Source organism: Amblyomma americanum, chromosome 9 (assembly GCF_052857255.1).
Source record: "Amblyomma americanum isolate KBUSLIRL-KWMA chromosome 9, ASM5285725v1, whole genome shotgun sequence".
NCBI lineage: Eukaryota > Metazoa > Arthropoda > Arachnida > Ixodida > Ixodidae > Amblyomma > Amblyomma americanum.
The window spans coordinates 114346369-114365766 of NC_135505.1; the positions used below are offsets into that span (position 1 = coordinate 114346369).

The 19398-nt window shown below is 47.6% G+C and overlaps 1 protein-coding gene and 1 non-coding gene across 3 annotated transcripts in view; both read left to right on the top strand.

Annotated features, from left to right (window-relative positions):
• LOC144104145 (uncharacterized) overlaps positions 1 to 19398 on the top strand; it is a 126348-nt gene that overhangs the window by 17067 nt on the left and 89883 nt on the right. Inside the window, exon 1 of one of the 2 annotated variants that reach the window (XM_077636980.1) lies at positions 16785 to 16912. The exons of the other annotated variant lie outside the window; for it this stretch is intronic. The gene's annotated coding sequence lies outside the window, so the exon portion shown is untranslated. Of the gene's footprint in view, positions 1 to 16784; positions 16913 to 19398 lie in introns of those variants that run through there. 2 annotated transcript variants of the gene reach the window in all.
• TRNAS-ACU (transfer RNA serine (anticodon ACU)) lies at positions 6371 to 6442 on the top strand. The gene has a single exon. It is a non-coding gene; the product is annotated as a tRNA-Ser (tRNA).

Consider the following 19398-nt stretch of genomic DNA (forward strand, 5'->3'; position numbering starts at 1 on the left):
TGGCGGTGAGAGCAATTGGTCTGGGGTTAGCAATGATAGCGGGGTATTTGCCAGGTTTTGGTATGGTGATAACGAGGTTTAGTTTCAGGTGGTCCTACACACCACCTGTTCCTCAAGACCGAGTGGCGATTTCTAGGAGCTGCGCTTTGGCCAGATGAGCAAGATTTCTAAGCACCTGCCAGGTGACGCCGTTGTACCCGTATAAGTCGAGTGGGTCTTTACTTGAGCGAACCCCGCCGACAATTCCCCAGTTGTGAACGGCTGGTCAGGGTAACCATCTGACCTGGACAAAGTTAAGGGGAGAAGATCATCCGGAAGTTGATGCATAGCGGGCGGAAAGCAAATCCTGATGATTTTAGATCGAAGGCAATGCTTAACGAGTTCTAACCGGTTCACCGAGATTGTGTGCAGCTTGATATTGAGGGCGACCTTGGTGAAACTATAAATAAATAAATTAAATATTGCAGCGACTGGAATTCGAACCCGCGGTGACGTAAACACATCAGCTTCGCTGGCCACTGCACGAGAGGACTGTATGCTATCGCCGTAGTCGATCACGCCTCGTGTTAAACTGCAACGCACTCTTCAGCTGTGCATTGCACATCGTCGTCTTAATCAACTAATGCTCCTTTCGAACTAGCACTGCTATCGAACTAATATCGTCGCCCAGACGTGCCGACGACCCAGCAAAGAGAAACCATGAGCCAACCCGTCTAAACACGTGCGTTCGCACGTCTGCTAGGCTTAACTACGTTAAAACCCGGCGAATTTTTTTTTCTCCATTGGCGACATCGGTTGGTGTAAGAAGGGCTGTGCGAAAATGGAAGTCCTCTTTTTGTATTTTTTCTTCATGCTTATGTAGATGTCCTTCCTCTTGCCCGTGCTCAGCGCAGACGCGCTGACAGTTTTCGCCGCCTAGCTGGAGTTGGTAGTCGCGAAATTTTAGGGCATCCTATAGTCGGATAAAAAGTGGCTTTTCCCCGCCAAAGGACCCCATTCCAGCGAATGGCGTAGGCCGATTCTGATGACGCTGGCGTGACAACGCAGGCAATGGCAGATGAAAGGGGATAGTCCCATACCTCCGTAGTCGGGGATAGTCCCCTCCCTAAATTTTTATGCTAGCTGGGTCATGAGAATAGGCCAACGCCGTTGACTGGAATGAAGTCTTTTGACGAGTAGAAGCTGCCTTGTTTTTAGTTATATCCGACTATAGTGACGCTAGTCGCATGTGAGGTAGCGGTTTGTTAAGAGAAGAGGCGCTGTTCCACAGGTTAATAAAGTGGTTGTCATGATGAGTGATGGTGTGAATAATCGATTTCTTCTGTGGACGTCGCCTTAGCTACAGTGATCTCATGGACAAACTGTTGGATGCTATGGCCTTTGGTACGTTGGGACAATTCACGAAAGTGCTCTCAGTCAAGTGCTGGTAACGACGTTTTTTTGGCTCGAAGCCATTTGTTGTCAATATGGATTGCAATGGGGAAGTTTTCGCTACTCGACGTGGTGTCTAAAATTTTCCAATGTTTGACCACGCCAGGATTTACAAGAGTAAGGTCCGCTGTGGTGCCGTTTCGTAGACCATGCAGGCCCACACGCGGGGGCTGATGTGGCTCTTTGCAAAGCCGTAAGTTAAAAAAAGTCCATGACTTCGTCCAGATACGACTTCGCCAGCCGGTTGTGGAGCTACCTCAGATAACTTTTTCGGCACTGAAGTCATCGCTAAACATATTTAGACTGTGATCGGTTGCAATCGATAGCTGAAGGTATTGGTATTTTTCCGCACTGAGCTGTGTCGTGAGTGGCCGGGGTAGTAAACGTATATCAATTCATGGGTTCCCCACCCGGTGGTCTCATTTTCACAATGGCGACTGCAGCCTGACTGGTTACGATAATGTCAAGCTTGCGATTTGCCTTGAGTTCAACAGCAGAACCGCGAACACCGCGCACCCAGGAACAGTGCACGGCCTTCGTGTTTCTTGAAGCAAGGTTGCCAGTAGTTAGCAAATTTTAATAAAACATTCGAGAATCGGGCCGTTGTGACGAAAGCTTCGACAATTCAACTGTAGAACCGCATTTTCCCCAAGCCCCATAATGAAGGCAGTCGTTGAGCTTGGACTGGGCACTCGGAATTGGCTTTCTTCTCATGTGGTGCATTGCACTGCTGCTTATTAAGGAGCATTTCAAAGTCTCATGCCGAAAACTTCATGACTTGCTTGAGAGTCGCAAACTGAGACTTAAAGTTCTGTTTGAGGACCTTAAATTCCTTCAATGCGATAACATTATGGGTGTCATGAAGGCGAAAACCGTACGGCGTCGGTGGCGCCTGTGTGAAGGCCACACAAGCGAAACGTGGCTGGTGGCAGATGGGGTTTTGTGGAGATTTCCCCCTCCCCACTTGCCACCTTCCACGGAATCCTCCTCTCCACTTACACAAGAGGACTAAGAGACGGGACTAAGAATGACCCAGCAAAATGGAGCTATAAGAAGCAATTGCGAATAGAAATGTAGTAAGAATGAAACCAAAATTGAACTAGAATAAAAAAATCCAGAATAGAATTGGAATTGAACGATAATCAGAACTGACTAGATTGTAGAACGAAATACAATGGAGACGGAATCGGGATAGAATCAGAACTGCAATAGAGTCACGAGTGAAATAAAAATGCTGTCGCATTTCCTCCCCATGAATCCAACTACATAATGGCTACTAAATTGTTTTCAATCTCACGTTTGGCCTCGTTAATGGTTTGCGCAGCTGTCTGCGAGAGCAGAATCGCAGTATTCAAAGGTGCTTTTGTTCCCGTGCTTTTTTTGTTAACGTTTTTACGTACGCTACTGCATAGGCTTAATCGTGCGCCGAGCTATACATGACGATGAAAGCGAACGATCGCGTTTCTTTGTTGCTTAGGATTTTAGGGACTGAATTTATGCGCGCAGCTGGGCATCTCCTGCCGTAGATGATGTACTAGTTTATTCCATAGACTATAGCCAGTCGGTTTTCAGTGGTTGCCAGTTGCTACGGGAGCCCACTGAACACCTGCTTAGGGAGATGCGGCTCCATATGCAGATTTCTCTGGAGCTGACGTCGTCACTTTGCTGGGGCTACTGCGGCTCTTTTCAATGTGTACTGGCGCTTAGCACGAGACGCAGAATGGCTCGCCCTCATACTGTTGCTCCCTCAGCTATCAAAGCGATCGCGTTAAAGGCCGCGTTCGCCAAAAACTACAGTGTCGGCGTTGTTATCGAAAATTCATGAGAATCGCTTTGGCAGGTGAAAAAAAAAATTGAAAATTGGTTTTTGGGAAAAGGAAATGGCGCAGTATCTGTCTCACATCTCGGAGGACTGCTGAACCACGCCGTAAGAGAAGGTCTAAAGGAGGGACTGGGAGGAACAGAGAGAGAAATGACTTTAATTTGCACCCGTCAAACCTCTTTGATTTCATTTCTCCATTCTGCCTGCTATCCTTTATTTGCGCTGCCCAGCTCAGGCGCTTCAGTATCGATGGCAGATGCCGGGGCTAGCAAAAATCTTTTCCTTCCTTTTTACTATTATATTAATAAAAAAACCACTACTACCACCATCAAAAATGGCGGGAGAGAAGGCTATTGCCTAACCCCCCTTCATTCCCCTAACCGTCGGCCGGAGTCCCTTGGGACTCGGCGGCGGTCAGTGCGAGACCGATTACTTTGCGTTGTTCTTCTACTTCGTGGTTGAGCAATAAGGTCTCCCAGGATTGGACATTTCTATTCGGGTCGTTATAGAAAGGGCAGGTCCAGACCATGTGGACTAGACCTGCAAATCTATTGCAGTGCGTACATCTAGGATTAAAGACTTCTGGATGCCATTTACTGTACAGTTGAGGGTTTGGAAACACTCCAGTTTCCAATTTCCTCCCCATGACTTCCTCTTTCCTACTGAGCTGTCTATCTGCTGCTGGAGAGGCCTTACGACCGAGCTTATAATGAGAAATGATTTCATGGAATGTTGTCAGTTCGTCACCCGACGGGAGGTGTTCCTTGCATGGAGGCGGCTCGTCAGCAGCGATGGACCGGAAACTGAGCCCCCACAGGCCCTGATGAGCCGGGGACCAGATCAGTGAGATTAGCTCTGATGGTACTTGATATGGGCAGAATCTCTGCTGCAGCCGCCAAAATTCTGGGAGGGAGCAGTAAGGAAGAAATAGGTGCTGTAGTGGAGGGCTCCGGAATAATTTCGACCACCTGGGGATGATTAACGTGCACTGACATCGCACAGCACACGGGCGCCTAAGCGTTCGAACCCGGGTACTCCGGATCAGTAGCCGAATGCCCCTTGCCCGCCAACTAAAGCCATCCCTCTCCTTCGGCACACGCTCTGTGCTGATGATATCACGCTATGGACCACCTATGGCACTGATGGAGACATCGAAAATACTCTGCAGTCGGCAGCTACCCTCACCCTAACACATGCACGCAGTATCGGACTCTCATGATCTCCGGAGAAGTCGGAGCTCCTCATACCCCGCCCCACAACCCGAAACTGCCTCACAGCCCCCATAACCGTGAAACTGGAAAACCGGTACATCCCGGAGGTACACACCCTCCGGGTACTGGGCCTCCACATCCAGAACAGCAGGAAAAACACTCTCACCATCCACAAACTCAAGCAGATGGCAGTGTAGATATCCCACCTAATCCGCCGAGTTTCTGGGTACCACCGTGGCATGAAGGAGCATGACCTATGTCGTCCGTTTTATGCCTTCGTCCTCAGCCGCTTTCTCTTCACGCTCCCCTACCCGAAACTCCAGAGCAGGGAAATCTCCACTCTGGATGCCATGATCCGAACAGCATTTAAGACAGCACTACACCGACCCCTAAATACCTCAACCGAAAAAGTCTTCCAGCTAGTTCTACACAACACGATAGGTGAGCTTATCAAGGCCCACCGGCAGCACAATACATACGTCTCGCGAGAACCACCACCGGTAGACACATCCTACACACCCTCGGTGTCAGGATACCAGCCACAGATCCCACACAGCTCCTGGTCCCCCATAACATTCACCGCGTATTACTTATTAAACCACTCCCGAAAAATATGCACCCCACCTACCACGAACCCCGCCACAGAGCTCGAGCACTGGCGCTCCACGAACGCTACGGCACGGAACCGTGTACCGTGTTGGTGGATGCCGCATGCACAGGCGAGGACGCGGTTGTAGCCATCACGAACCCCTCCCTCCAGTCGATTGCCACCCTTCACATATCTCCCACTGCCACTTCGGAAGAGGCTGAAGCCGCCATTGCCCTAGCCATCACGCGCACGGAGGCTCGGTATATACTGTCAGACTCTAAAACTGCCATTCTAAATTTTGCTCGCGGGAGACTTCGCGTCCCTGCATTTCGCATACTGAACTCCTTCGCCGCACACCCGCCCCGCCACATGGAGCTCATATGGGTGCCTGCCCACTCCGGGAATACCGGAAAAGAGGCTGCCAACGCTTTAGCCCGAGGTTCTCTCAAGCGGGCACCGGCGGCCTGCGATCTGGGGTTCTCACGGAAGCGCATGCATTCATTCAGTGAACTGATGCAGGCCTGCATAGCCGAGCGTCGGCTCTACCCCCCCCCCCCCTCCATCCCTCCCTCTACAATCATCAGACACTTTGGAGGTGGCTCCAAACACGCTACTGCTGCTGCTACTGCTGTTGCTGATGGAAAGAAAGAAAGGAAAGTGCACGGGCCTGCCTACTGGCTCAAGCCGAGCCACGCTCGCTGCCGCGTGCTGAAAGTAGGTGAGTTAAAGGATATGAGAGCAAAGATAGAAAGAAAAGGCGCGCGCTATTGTGCCCCGGGCCGATCCCGGAGGCAGTTCAATACCGGGCCGACCCGAGCCTGCTTCCAAGCCAAGCACTCCGCCATATTCCAAAAATAAGCTTAACATCTTGGGTCCAAGGACCCGCAGCAGATATTAAATCAGGTATATCCTAAGTCAGGTATATCCATGGGAATCCATGGAAATCCATGGATCAGTCCAAACACGCACTTTACCTTCCCCTTTTATACGCTCGCACTATCATCAAGTCCGCACAAACCCCCCATGTACCCTCTGCCACCACCCCAAAGCTACTCTCGATCATATCCTTTCCGCTCTGCCCGGCTGATCCTACCCCGCGGGGCCTGGAGCACCTTACCCCTTGGGAGGCTTGGGAGAGAGAGAGAGAGAGAGAAAGCACTTCATTTGCACCCGTCAGAGAGCATGGGCGATCGGGTGAGACGCAGCTCCCCCTTTCACCGTCTACCTCCCCCCAGACGTCGGCCGGTATCAGTTGACTACCGGCGGCGGCCTGGGCTTGACCGATGACTTATTTTTGGGCTTGTCCTTCCTCGCCCCGCCGCGGTGGCTCAGTGGTTAGGGCGCTGGACTACTGATCCGGAGTTCCCGGGTTCGAACCCGACCGCGGCGGCTGCGTTTTTATGGAGGAAAAACGCTAAGCCGCCCGTGTGCTGTGCGATGTCAGTGCACGTTAAAGATCCCCAGGTGGTCGAAATTACTCCGGAGCCCTCCACTACGGCACCTCTTCTCTCCTTTCTTCTTTCAGTCCCTCCTTTATCCCTTCCCTTACGGCGCGGTTCAGGTGTCCAACGATATATGAGACAGATATTGCGGCATTTCCTTCCCCCCCCAACCAATTATTGTTATTATTGTTCTTCCTCGCTAGGGAGGGAGGATTCCCATGACTCTTTGTTCCCATGCAGACCGTTTAGCGCTGGGCAAGCCCAGATCATGTGATTTAGGGTGGCTATGCCTTCACAGTTCTTGCATTTGGATGAGTGCACTTCAGGATACCATTTGTGTAGGATAAATGGGTTTGGGAAGGTACCCGTCTGCAGTTTTCGCCAGATTACTTCTTCCGTCTTTGTGAGAAATCTATGGGGGATGGGGGGGGGGGGGGAAGGGTTCTCCTGCCCATTCTGTAGTGTTCTATAATTTCTCTTTATGTGGTTAAGTCTCGCTTTTTGGACAGAGGGTAGTCTGCCTGCTCTGGGGCCCGGTGTGTGAGTCCTCGGGCGACCTCGTTAGCGATCTCGTTCCTTGTTAGTCTACTATTGGCGGGTGCCCATATTATGCTAAATAGGTCGTTGAATACGTGCACCTTGCATGCTTGCAGAATTTTTGCCTGCCTCTTTGGACACCTTACCGTTGTCATAGGCTTTGATTGCAGTTTTAGAATCGGTGATGGTTATTCTGGTTGAATAGTTTGTGATTGCCAGGGCAATCGTCACCGTCTCTGCCTCCTCTGGTGAAGTGTCTTACGTTACAGCTCGATATTAGCTCGCCTTTGTCGCTCACTACTACTGCAGCGTAGTGACCTTCTGGGTACTCTGCCGCATCGGTGTACACTACCCCTTGTTTTTGGAGAGGGAGCTTTGGACTCTCTGGACTTTTCTTCTCCTGCGTTCCTCGTTGTATATGGGGTGCATGTTTTTTGGGATGGGGGTATCCTTAGCTTGTTGGCAATTTCTTTGGGGATGGTGGTTATCCCCTCTCGCGATTTTGGGTTTTAGTAGCCCAGTTTCCTAAGGATAGATCTGCCCGTTTTGCTGCCAGTTAGTCTGACATATTGAGCATTGAGTTTCGCCTCGCACATTTCCTCTAGGGTGTTTGACACTCCTAGGTTGAAGATCGTCTCGGTTGTGTGCACGCTGGTAAGGAGGCGAACCTACTTAGGCTTGTCCACTTTTTCATCATTAGTCGAATCACCTGCGCTATCCCGTACTTAAAGACAACTAAATCAGAGAGAGACAAGGTAGACATCCTCATCGGGAAAGAGGCTTGGGAGAGCCTACTGCACTCCGGGTCTTTGACCCCACCTTGTGAAATGAAAAACTACCTTGTGCCATGGCGCTCTTTGGCCAAAAAGCTGCCCTTGCGCCATAAAAATTCATCTTCATCATCATCCTCTACAGGTATATTGTGTACAGATATTTTGTAAAGTTTTTTTCGAGATCAGAGTTCTCGGAGATAAGAAAACATTACCCAAAGATATATGAAACCCTTTAAAGCTGTAATCCTTTGTATAGCTTCTTTTGTGCAAGCATTGTTGGCGGTGCCATGAATGCGTTTTGAGAGGGCCATCTTGAACGTTGGGAACAGGGAGACACATAACACATCGCTGTGTTATGAGTCGCCCTCGTCCCAACGTTCAAGCTGGCCCTCTCAAATGGAATCGTAACAACTAGCCCGGAGGAATGCCATTTTGCCATGAGGGCTGCCGAAGTGGATTCGCAAACTCCTCTTCGTAGCTGCCGCGGTGGCTCAGTGGTTATGGCGCTCGGCTGCTGACCCGAAGGACGCGGGTTCGATCCCGGCCGCGGAGGTCGAATTTCAAGGGAGGAGAAATTCTAGAGGCTCGTGTACTGTGCGATGTCAGTGCACGTTAAAAAACCCCAGGTGGTCGAAACTTCCGGAGCCCTTCACTACGGCGTTCCTCTTAGCCTGAGTCGCTTTGAGACATTAAAACATCTACAACCAATAATCAATCAAACTCCTCTACACACTGTCATACCCAACAATTCTGGACAAAAGCATTTTTGAGCAACCTTTGAGCACAATTATTTCATATAATGTATTTCACTATAGCAATCAATATATCCGCAGATCAGCCGAAGGCATTCTTGAATGTTTTTGTCTATTAACGTTTTATGCTATAGTCAAAAGCGTTCCCCATTGGTTTTCTATGGCAGTCTTAACTGCTTGACGCGAGCGATGGAAACACGACAAAAGATCGATTTTGCTACATGTCTTAAGAATTGACCATTACCTTCAATTATTCCATAACAGTAATATCTGAAAATCTTGCAATTTCACTATTCTTACTTACAATCCCAAACTTGCAATTACAATCTTACAATTCCAATTACAGCATCTTACAATTTTTCAATATTCAAAATTTTCGTCCGATAATTTTGGACATGACCTTGCTGAACTGCGGGGGCAGCCATTTTCGTCCCGGCTTGGGATAGCTAGCCGTTACTTTGCAGACAAAATAAAGGTTGTTCTAATCTAGTAAATGCGATGTTTGCAGATTAAGCCATCCGAAAACCGTGATGGCCGCCACAAACAGCACTTCTGCTGGACTTTAAAAGGTCAGGGTTCTTACATATCCAACAATTCTGGACACAAGCAGTTGTTCAGTGGGAAACAGTTTATGAACGCAATTTTTTCATACATTGTAAGATTACAGTACAACAATCAATATATCCGCCGACCAACTTCCCCGCAATCTTGATTTTTTTTTGCTATTAGCGTTCTTTCTATAGTCAAAAGCCCTCCCCATTTTGTTTTTTTTATGGCAGTCTTAACTGTTCGATGGAAGCAATGGAACCATGTTAAAAGAAAGATGTTGTTACACATCAGAAGAATGGACCATGACGTTGAATACTTCCATAGCAGTATCTTACAATTTTTCAATATTGAAAATTTTCGTCCGAGGATGTGGCACCTGAAAGTGTGGAAATATTTTCTTTAATTGCAACTGAAGCGGAAAGCCGTCGGTTTTGTGATTCTTTTTGTGCGAGCATTCGTGTCAGCATCACGACGGCGCTGAAGATGGTTTGTGTAATAATAATTGGTTTTTGGGGAAAGGAAATGGCGCAGTATCTGTCTCATATATCGTTGGACACCTGAACCGCGCCGTATGGGAAGGGATAAGGGAGGAAGTGAAAGAAGAAAGGAAGAATACGTGCCGTAGTGGAGGGCTCCGGAATAATTTCGACCACCTGGGGATATTTAACGTGCACTGACATCGCACAGCACACGGGCGCCTTAGCGTTTTTCCTCCATAAAAACGCAGCCGCCGTGGTCGGGTTCGAACCCGGGAACTCCGGATCAGTAGTCGAGCGCCCTAACCACTGAGCCACCGCGGCGGGGCAGATGGTTTGTGTAACATCCTCTCTGCGGGTCACCTCCACCGCCGCCTCCGGAGGCATAGACGCGCCGTCTGAAATCCCTCTAGCGTCGTGATCGGAACGTGACTGGGGAGTGCTTCAATGGGGACGCCAGACCGGAATAGGAAGAAACAGTGGGAGGGTGATTGACAGGATCGGTTCTCAGAAGAGCTCCCCCCCGTAGTGGGACAATCGGCGCGCCCGCCCCGTCGAGCCCACGTGGAAACAACGGGGTGTCCCTAATTAGCGAAATAGTAGCATCGACCGTCTGGTCGAGCGGCTGCAGAAGCACAATACGTACAATATGCATGTACTTTGTATACCTGGTGTTTAAGCGAAAACTAAAAAAATTGCTAAAAATAGGGAGGTATAAATAGGACGTGAACATTTTGAGGGAAAAATTTTTAACCTGCGGCGGACGTCAGGTCACCCCAATTATCTGTTTATTCTGTCAAGGTTCGCTAATTAGCTTCTCATTAGCATATTCTGGTGGTTAGTGCCGACGGCTTGCTCGAAGTCCGTTGCTCTTACGAGTACAAAGCGGGGTGTCCCTAATTAGCGGAATGGTAGCATTGACCGTGGGTTCTAGCGGCTGTAGTTGCACAACAAATAGAATGCGGATGCGCTTGGTTTACTGTGAGAGATTTCTGCGGGCACTTAAATAATAGGGAGGTTGAAAAGTAATGAGACAATTTTCGCGACCCATTTTTCAGCACCGACAGAGATGTGCTATTATGAAAATCACATTATGTCTTTCATTACGTATATTGTCACTAATTTGTCCTTGCCCAGTTTACTTTGTCTTTAGTTTTTCTTGTTATTGATCCTATGTATAGTCACATCTGTGAGTGTTTTACTCTACATTCTCTTGCACTATATTGTTTGTATTTAAACAGTTCGGTACTCATATTTGACTATATATCTATCTATTCATTCTCTTCGTCCCTTAATAATGTGTTCTGTATTTTCTATTTTGTTGCTTATTGAAATTTTTTTGCCATGGGAGGTCACACCCGTGATCTTATACCATGGGACCTCTCGCTGTATACGCTTGTAACATTTTTTTGGATTTTAAACTTTTAACTTCAAATTCAACTTCAGCTAGTTAGTGCCAATAGTTAGTTCAAAACCGCGGACAGAATAATAATAATAATAATTGGTTTTTGGGGAAAGGAAATGGCGCAGTATCTGTCTCATACATCATTGGACACCTGAACCGCGCCGTAAGGGAAGGGATAAAGGAGGGAGTGAAAGAAGAAAGGAAGAAAGAGGTGCCGTAGTGGAGGGCTCCGGAATAATTTCGACCACCTGGGGATCTTTAACGTGCACTGACATCGCACAGCACACGGGCGCCTTAGCGTTTTTCCTCCATAAAAACGCACCCGCCGCGGTCGGGTTCGAGCCCGGGAACTCCGGATCAGTAGTCGAGCGCCCTAACCACTGAGCCACCGCGGCGGGGCCGGACATGAAGATAGCATATCAACTTTTGAAACAAGAAAATATAATTTTTTAAACCCCCTGCCGAGCGAGAAATTCGGGGCTCTTTCTCTACACAAAATCTAAAGTGACCTGAGAGTGACCCACCGCGGTGCTCAGTGGTTAGAGCGCTCGGCTACTGATCCGGACTTCCAGGGTTCAATCCCGACCTCGGCGGCTGCGTTTTTATGGAGGCGAAACGCAAAGGCGCCCGTGTGTTGTGCGATGTTAGTGCACGTTAAAGATCCCCAGGTGGTCGAAATTATTGCCGCAGCCCCTCCACGACGGCAACTCTTTCCTCCTTTTTTCTCTCAGTTCCTCCTTTATCCTTTGCCTTACGGCGCGGTTCGGGTGTCCGCCGAGATATGTGACACAGTTACTGCGTCTTTTCTTTTCGTCAAAAACCAATTTCCGATTTAATTTTAGTAATAACAATCGTTTTCTTGAGGGAGGGGGAGTGAATGGCGCAGTATCTGTCTCAAATATCGGTGGACACCTGAACCGCGCCGTAAGGGAAGGGATAAAAGAGGCACTGAAATAAGGAAGGAAGAAAGAGGTGCCGTAGTGGAGGGCTCCGGAATAATTTCGACCACCTGGGGATCTTTAACGTGCACTGACATCGCACAGCACACGGGCGCCTTAGCGTTTTGCCTCCATAAAAACGCAGCCGCCGCGGTCGGGTTCGAACCCGGGAACTCCGGATCAGTAGTCGAGCGCCCTAACCACTGAGCCACCGCGGTGGGTCTCGATTTCATTTTCACAGGCACGCAAGAAGATCGTTGAAAACGCAACCTCCGCTGGTGACTTGTTGAAGAGCCTATAGCGTCCGATTCGAACTGCTTGCACCATATAGTACCACGTCATATACGTTATTTTACGTCGTCACTTGGTGAAAGATGAGTGCCGTCGCCAATGGCATGGCCGTATTTTTTTACAGGGTCGAATCGAAAGGAAGCGCATGCCGAGGGGAGACAGGTTGAATTTGGCGCTTTTGCAACACGTCACCAGCGGATGTTACGTTTGCGCTGTCCTTACTGCGCGCTTCAGGCGCTCAGTTCCGGTTGTGTGAAGAAAAAAAAGCAGCAGATTTTTCTCTGGCCGCAACATTCTAGCGAACGAGAATCGCTGCGTTTGAAGAACTGACATGAAAATGTCTTGCCTACGGCTAGGAATTTGCGACTGCTACTGCTACTGACCATAAGACTGTATTAAATAAAATGTAAAGAATAAATCTTCATTATTTACGGCTTTAGTACGCGTTTAAAACCCGGACGTCCCCTGCAGCTGGAAGTATTTTCCTAAAAATATTTCGTTTCTACATTAACTATCCTTTATTTAGCATTATATCGAAGTACTAGCTGAACGACCCACTGTATGACCACGCATAGCATATGGGCATTTGTGTTTCTACGGTTTGTCTACCATACCGAGACTGCCTCTGCGTGAAATATTTTTATTAACAAGACCCGGAGTGTCAAAAAAGCCATTGGGTTAGGCTACAAGTCTTAGTGAAATACTATGAACAGCCTGCAGAAGCGCGTCTGGCCTCGAGAAAAATACCGCCGCTGAGGCCGGCATTCGAACCCACGACTGGTGCTTAGCAGGAGAAGATCATCCCGGGTTAGCAACCACCGGAGCCGTTATCGTTTGCTATGCATTCCTGTGGAGCAGGCGACAACTAGGTGCTCACACTTGAGCTTCAAGTGGAAAAAGGAGCCGGTGCTTCACATAATCTGTGCATTGTTCGAAACAGATGTGAGTCGCGAAATGGCAGAAAAGAAAAGAATTACGGATAAGAGGCATGACCCCATTATAGGTGAAAGAAAAAATGCTGATAAGAAAAAAAGAATAAAAAGGAAGGCATGGCGGTTGGGGCACATGTGTTTAGCAGGTTAATTACTTATCAGGCCGCTTTAACTTCAGTGTGCAGGCGACATTCGTTAATAGACACACTTTTTTTCGTTTCTTGCTGATATCTCCCACAAGGTTCGTGGCCTTCAGGAAATCACAACATTCTCACATGACACACTGACAGCGCCAGTGAATGGCAGGGGCCTAATTGCCGCTCAGAAGACCGCAGAGGGGTGTCCAAACAAGAGTGAAAAGGGCTGGGTTTACACTGCCTACATGCCAGATAAAGACAAATCATGGCTCGCGGAATGCGCATAGCGTTCCTTAGAGTCAGTGACCAAGAACACTTGTGGAAGTTTTCATTAATTTGGTTTTTTTGCGGGCATCGCTAACAGAACATTTTAAGCGCTTTTAACAGGAGGTCCTCAAAAAGAGTGAGTATCAAATTTTCAGGTTCGTTTATAGCGATAGGACCCGCCGCGATGGTTCAGTGGTTAGGGCGCCCGGCTACTGTTCCGGAGTACCCGGTTTCGAACCCGATCGCGGCGGCCTCGTTTTTATGGAAGCAAAACGCTAAGGCGCCCGTGTGCTGTGCGATGTCAATGCACGTTAAAGATCCCTAGGTGGTCGAAATTATTCCGGAGCCCTCCACTACGGCACCTTTCTTCCTTTCTTCTTTCACTCCCTCCTTTATCCCTTCCCTTACGGCGTGGTTCAGGTGTCCAACGATACATATGAGAAAGATACTGCGCATTTCCTTTCCCCCAAACCAATTATTATTATTATTATTATTATTACAGCGATAGCTGTTAGGCGGCCGTCCCTGGCATTCTCGTCGCCGTCGGCGTAACCAGTGAGTGTGTTAATCACATCCACCCACCGGTGGGTGGATGTCATTAACGCACCCGTAATTCATTAACGCACTCACCTTATCTCACGGTAAACCTGTTAAGCCTACGGGTGGCTCTGTTTGGAACAGCCGCCTGCCAGCTCAGGGGTGCATCACGTGACCACTACACCAGTGGTCAGGTGACTAAACGCATAAACGCCTCAACTAAACTAAAATAAACTAAACGCCCAAAAACAGCTATCGCTTAATGTAGCGCTACACAGTCGTAGCTGCCCTGTTCTTTTTTTTTGCTAGTAACAGTGCAGAAATTGAAGGAGCAGAGAACCCCTCGCTATTCCTTGATCGCGAGTGACTCGTTGCAGTTCTGTGCGCTGTGTACTCCAAAGGACGTGGAAACTGGTGCCGAAACTAACCCCTCTCTGAAAAGCAGTGCGTTAGTAAATTATGTAAATCACACGGGGCACATGTTTGTCTCTTTTTTCGTTCTCGGAAACGCGGACACCGTTATCGGGCCAAAAAAAAAGAAAGAATGCAAACAACCTCAAATTTAGTGTCTGTACTGATTTCGGTACCTTCCTCTCCAAAGACCAACTCCCCCAATTGCCTTTTAAAGGCCTGACGTCGCTCATGCAGCGAATGGCCACACACAGACGCAGTACACGCAAAGTATTTGCCAAAATTCAACGGACTGCATATTTGCTTCTCGCTTGCATAGTGTAGCCCTTACACTCTGAACAGAAGGGAGTAAAAAAGAGGGTAAACTCTCGCATAACACTCCCTGTTATAAAATGGAGAGCGCTAGAGGAGAGCTTAATCCCTTTCTAATCCCTTATAGGCGTATCTTGAAAGGTAAGGACAAGGAACGTTCTTCTGACCTTACCGAGATTTAGTAACACTGAGTGGTATAGTGCTCCACTAAACGACAGAGAAGCAAACCATGCAGCCTGATTACCTTTGGAAAAGACGGTACACTCGCGTTCACCAAGAGCTGCAACGTTGCGGAAGCAGTCGCGCCGTGTGTGGCCATTCGAAGTGCCGACGTGGTCAAGTGGTGCGCTGTGGTCAGCTGGCCGGCCTGCGTCCTTCGATGGACTCCGTCTGGCTGAGGACGCCAATAAGGCGCAATGTCTGCGTATGTCTGGCATGCATACAAATGGTAGAATCACACTCAGAGAGTCTCTAGGAATTTAATGGCATTACTTTAGAGCCGTTTCGACCACCGGTTTTGCAGAGCAAATGGGTACACAGTCGTCACAATGATTTTGTCTTGGCGACACTTCAAAAGTGGTACACATCCATCTGTCTCAGTTTCTTCGACGTACGAGACAAGTGGAAGAAGAAGTGAAAATTGTTTGAAGTATTATAAGTCGGTAGGCTGGTTAGAAATGATCTCAAGATCTAAAAATTTTCACTTTTTTTCGCGTCAAGATGAGTCTCGTCGAGCTGCACACCCGCGCTTGTAAAAACAAACACGCAGAACACACAATCATGCCTATTAGGGAAAGATAAAAACGTGCGGGAAGGTTTGTATGATAGTTGCGTACATTCAGAAGCAAAAATATGCTACGTTGGTGCATGGTTTTGCCGGCGCTTGAAGCTAGCGGGGAACATTGTGCCGCTGCCTTAAAGAGGGCTAATATGATGACCAGGTGATGGGCAGGTGATCAGACCATAAGGCCACCACTTGGGTCACATATGGCATGTAGAGGCGATTTCTGTATCTCATTAAAAATATTTTTTCCAGCTAATTAAAGCTTTGTTTTGAATCTAAGCAGACCCTTCGTCATTAGAACACGGTAATGAATCGACTCGGAGCAAATTTATCCTCAGTACCAGCCTAAGGCACGAAGAGGTAACGCACAACATTTAGGGTTAACCACTGCACTATTCTTCGCTTCTAGGCCTTGCTGTGCCTTACGTGCCGTAGATGAGTGCGGTAAAAGCGGCTAACCTAAAGTAATTGTCTGGTGTCAGTGAGCATCGTACAGCGAATCAACCAAGCCGCTTCCTCCTGTTTCTAAAATGGATCCTCGCGTTTCCCGCTACACGGAAGGAGTTTTCTTCTGACAGGGACACCTCTATGCGGAACCCTCTCCATGGTAGGCGACGTCTGCGGCGTATAGTGCGTCAAAACAGGAAACTCTTACTCTCACCCGCTGATCAATGAGAGTGCTTCGCCTTTGTTCACGTCACCAAGGTGCCGCTTCTTGTTCACGTGAACTTTGAAGGTCGTAGGCTGTGAAGGAAGGGTCACGTAGCCCGTCTGTAGGGGGTAAAGGAAGTTTTTTTGTTGTTGTGCGTGCATGCCTGCGTAGCGTTTAATATTGGCGTTCATTTTTAATATTTTTGTATTCTGAAGGCAAGTTTTAAAGGGGACCTTGTAACACTTTCTGACGGAATGCTCGTCATGCCTCAAGTGAACGCGCTTCTTTCGATGATCGATGGGCTCAAGGGGAAAAGCCTAGCACGGTGGAGACGTCTAGCCCAGATCGCCAACGCTGCCGAAGTCGGCGGGTGGAAAACGAAACACCCACAAAAAGCGGCGGCTGGATTTTCTGGCAGGTATTCCGGCGTTGTTAAGAGCGACCCCCCGCGGCGGGTGGCGAAGGCAGCACCGCCATGAGGCGACGCGTGAGGAAAATCGCTCGAGCGTGTCCGCCGCAGTCAGGCAACGCTGGGCGAGCGACGGCGACAGTGTAAAAGAAGCACCGATAGGCGTCACTTCGAGACAGGCGTTTTGTGATTCGGCACTTCGGAAGGTCAGGCATCAGTGCTGCAGTTACGGTGACTACACACATTTTTGCTGAGGTGAGCAAATTTTCCGACGCGACGGTTTTCGCACCGAGCGTTTAGGCCTAGCTGCGTCCGGAGTCGAACTGCCTTCCCTTCAAGACAGGCGCCTGTCCTCGTATGTACGCTACACTGCCGTAGGCGCAGCGAGAACCTTTGTGCATGGGATGCCTTTCTCTTTTTCGCAACTTTTTTATTGTTCTTGGACTCTACGTTAATACCTGAACGCCCTGTCGGCAATCTCTTCGCCAGACTACATGCACTTGTCCAATTCCATTTCTTTTTCCTTGCTTCTACTAAGACAGGGTTAGGCGGAGTTTATTCCCTAATCTACTCTGCTCTATTTTTGTCTCTCAATGTTAACCTCATCATTTTTCCTTCCATAGATTTGCTGCTGTGCCCTAAAAATTTCATTTCAAACTTTTTGGTTGGCTTCCCGGTTGCAGCCACATCAGCGAGTACCGGCAAGACACAATGATACGCTTTCTTTTTAGGGTTGTTAGTTAGATGCCGTTCACAACCAGAGATTGCCTGCTATATGAACTCAGACTTATCTTTATTCTTTATTCTTCTCGCAGTTTATTTCCGATGGTTCTAATCTGCGGTCTCTACTTGGCTTAGATAGATGTGATCTCTTATTACCTATCATGAACTGTTGCTCTCTTCCAACACTGTTCATCATTACTTGTGTCTCATTCGTATTATGTGTTAAGCCTACCTAATGTTGCCAGGTATTCCGGAGAGTTTCGGGGGCACAGAGATAAACAAATCTGCGGGGATAACTTAGCCGCAGTTGGTGCCGAACAACGCTGACTCAAGTTCAGTGGGAAGGGCTTTGTTCTGCAGTCGAACCATACAAGGCTCCTGATGATGATGATTATATTTGTGGTTGGCTCCGCTCCAAAGTCAGGACAAAAGAAATACGCCTTAAAAACTCTAACCTTCAGAGCGCAGCTATATATATATATATATATATATATATATATATATATAGTGTTCCCATTAGTGGTTTCTTCATAGGCATCCTGTTTGGGCATGCTAGGCACTATACATAATGCAAGTGTGGTCAGTCGATTTGCAAACAGCGAAAATATATGTAACCTATGTCTCCAAGTCACCAAACTCTCCCAGTCAGAAAATATTTAAATGGGAAGTATAGTTTAGTCTCTTGAAGGCTAACTTCGCTGCGAGAACCGTTTTAGTTTCTCAACGAATAATCGGTACTCCCTTGGAAGGTAAGTACAAAATGACAGTTTGTCTCCTCACAGACTAACTACGCATCTTGAGCATAATGTGGTGCAATCATTTTCTATATACATATTTTTGGCTCAGAGTGCATAAACCGTCCAGTAGCGAACACTATGTCGGCACGCTTGATGTGTTAATGAAACGTTAGGTATGTGTTAGTGCGACGCCATCCGCATGAGGCTCTTCAGGTTGTCACTCTGAATTAGAGCATAGAGTGAGGAATTCAGAAAATGGCCCTCGGCAAAAGAAAGTCGTCGATAAACCCAAGCTTGAACTCGATAGGAACGCTAAAGACGCAAATAAAGAGAAATCTCTTTCAAAATTTTCGATGGAAGCGCTTTAGCTTTCGAAGCAAGACCGGAGTGTTTGATGTCGAATACGGTACTAGATACTGGTTGATGAAAGTGAGGGCAAGGATAGAACATATCTCAATCCAGACCATGGTAACCCAGCCAGCAGGAGACCATGCCACCGCAAATTAGCAGAGGTTCTTTGGGGTCCGAGAAAAGCCACGGAGTGGTATATATATATATATATATATATATATATATATATATATATATATATATATATATATATATATATATATATATATATATATATATATATATATATATATATATATATATATATATATATATATATATAGAACAATCGATACCTTACACGTGACAAAGTAGATGAAGGAAGATAAAGAGAGGAGAGAAATAGCAGATATGAGCAAAGAGTCTTGCGGTTTCAAGAAGCGGAGGTAAGTGGAGATTAGCTGCCTTTAGCAAGGGAAAAAGGAAAATAGTAGAATAAATAGGAAGAAGGCAAGTCAGGAGCTGTGTGCATTCGATAGATGTAATATACAAGCAGTACGATCTAGAGGAGACTGTACTAATTATCTATGTTATCTTTCTCGACTCGTGGCGGCATCAAAGTTAGGAGTGGTGCACCATGAGTGAAAGGCAAGAAGATGGCTCCCGAAACGGGCGAAAAGCGGCAATTTTATATCACTCGCAGATATTCCTGAAAATGAACCGATTTTCGCAAAATTTTCAAAGACAAGAACACTTGTACAAAATTCGATTAGGCTTCGCAACCTCATGCCATCAGGCTGCTCTGAACACGACGTATTGCTTTGTTAACGCAATTCTTTTATGCCAATGTGACACGGACACTACCAGATTTAAAACCCAAATGCAGCGCAAAACTTAGCAAGGCCTCTCCTTGCAGCGTTCAATGCAAATTTGCGCTCGCATACGATTATC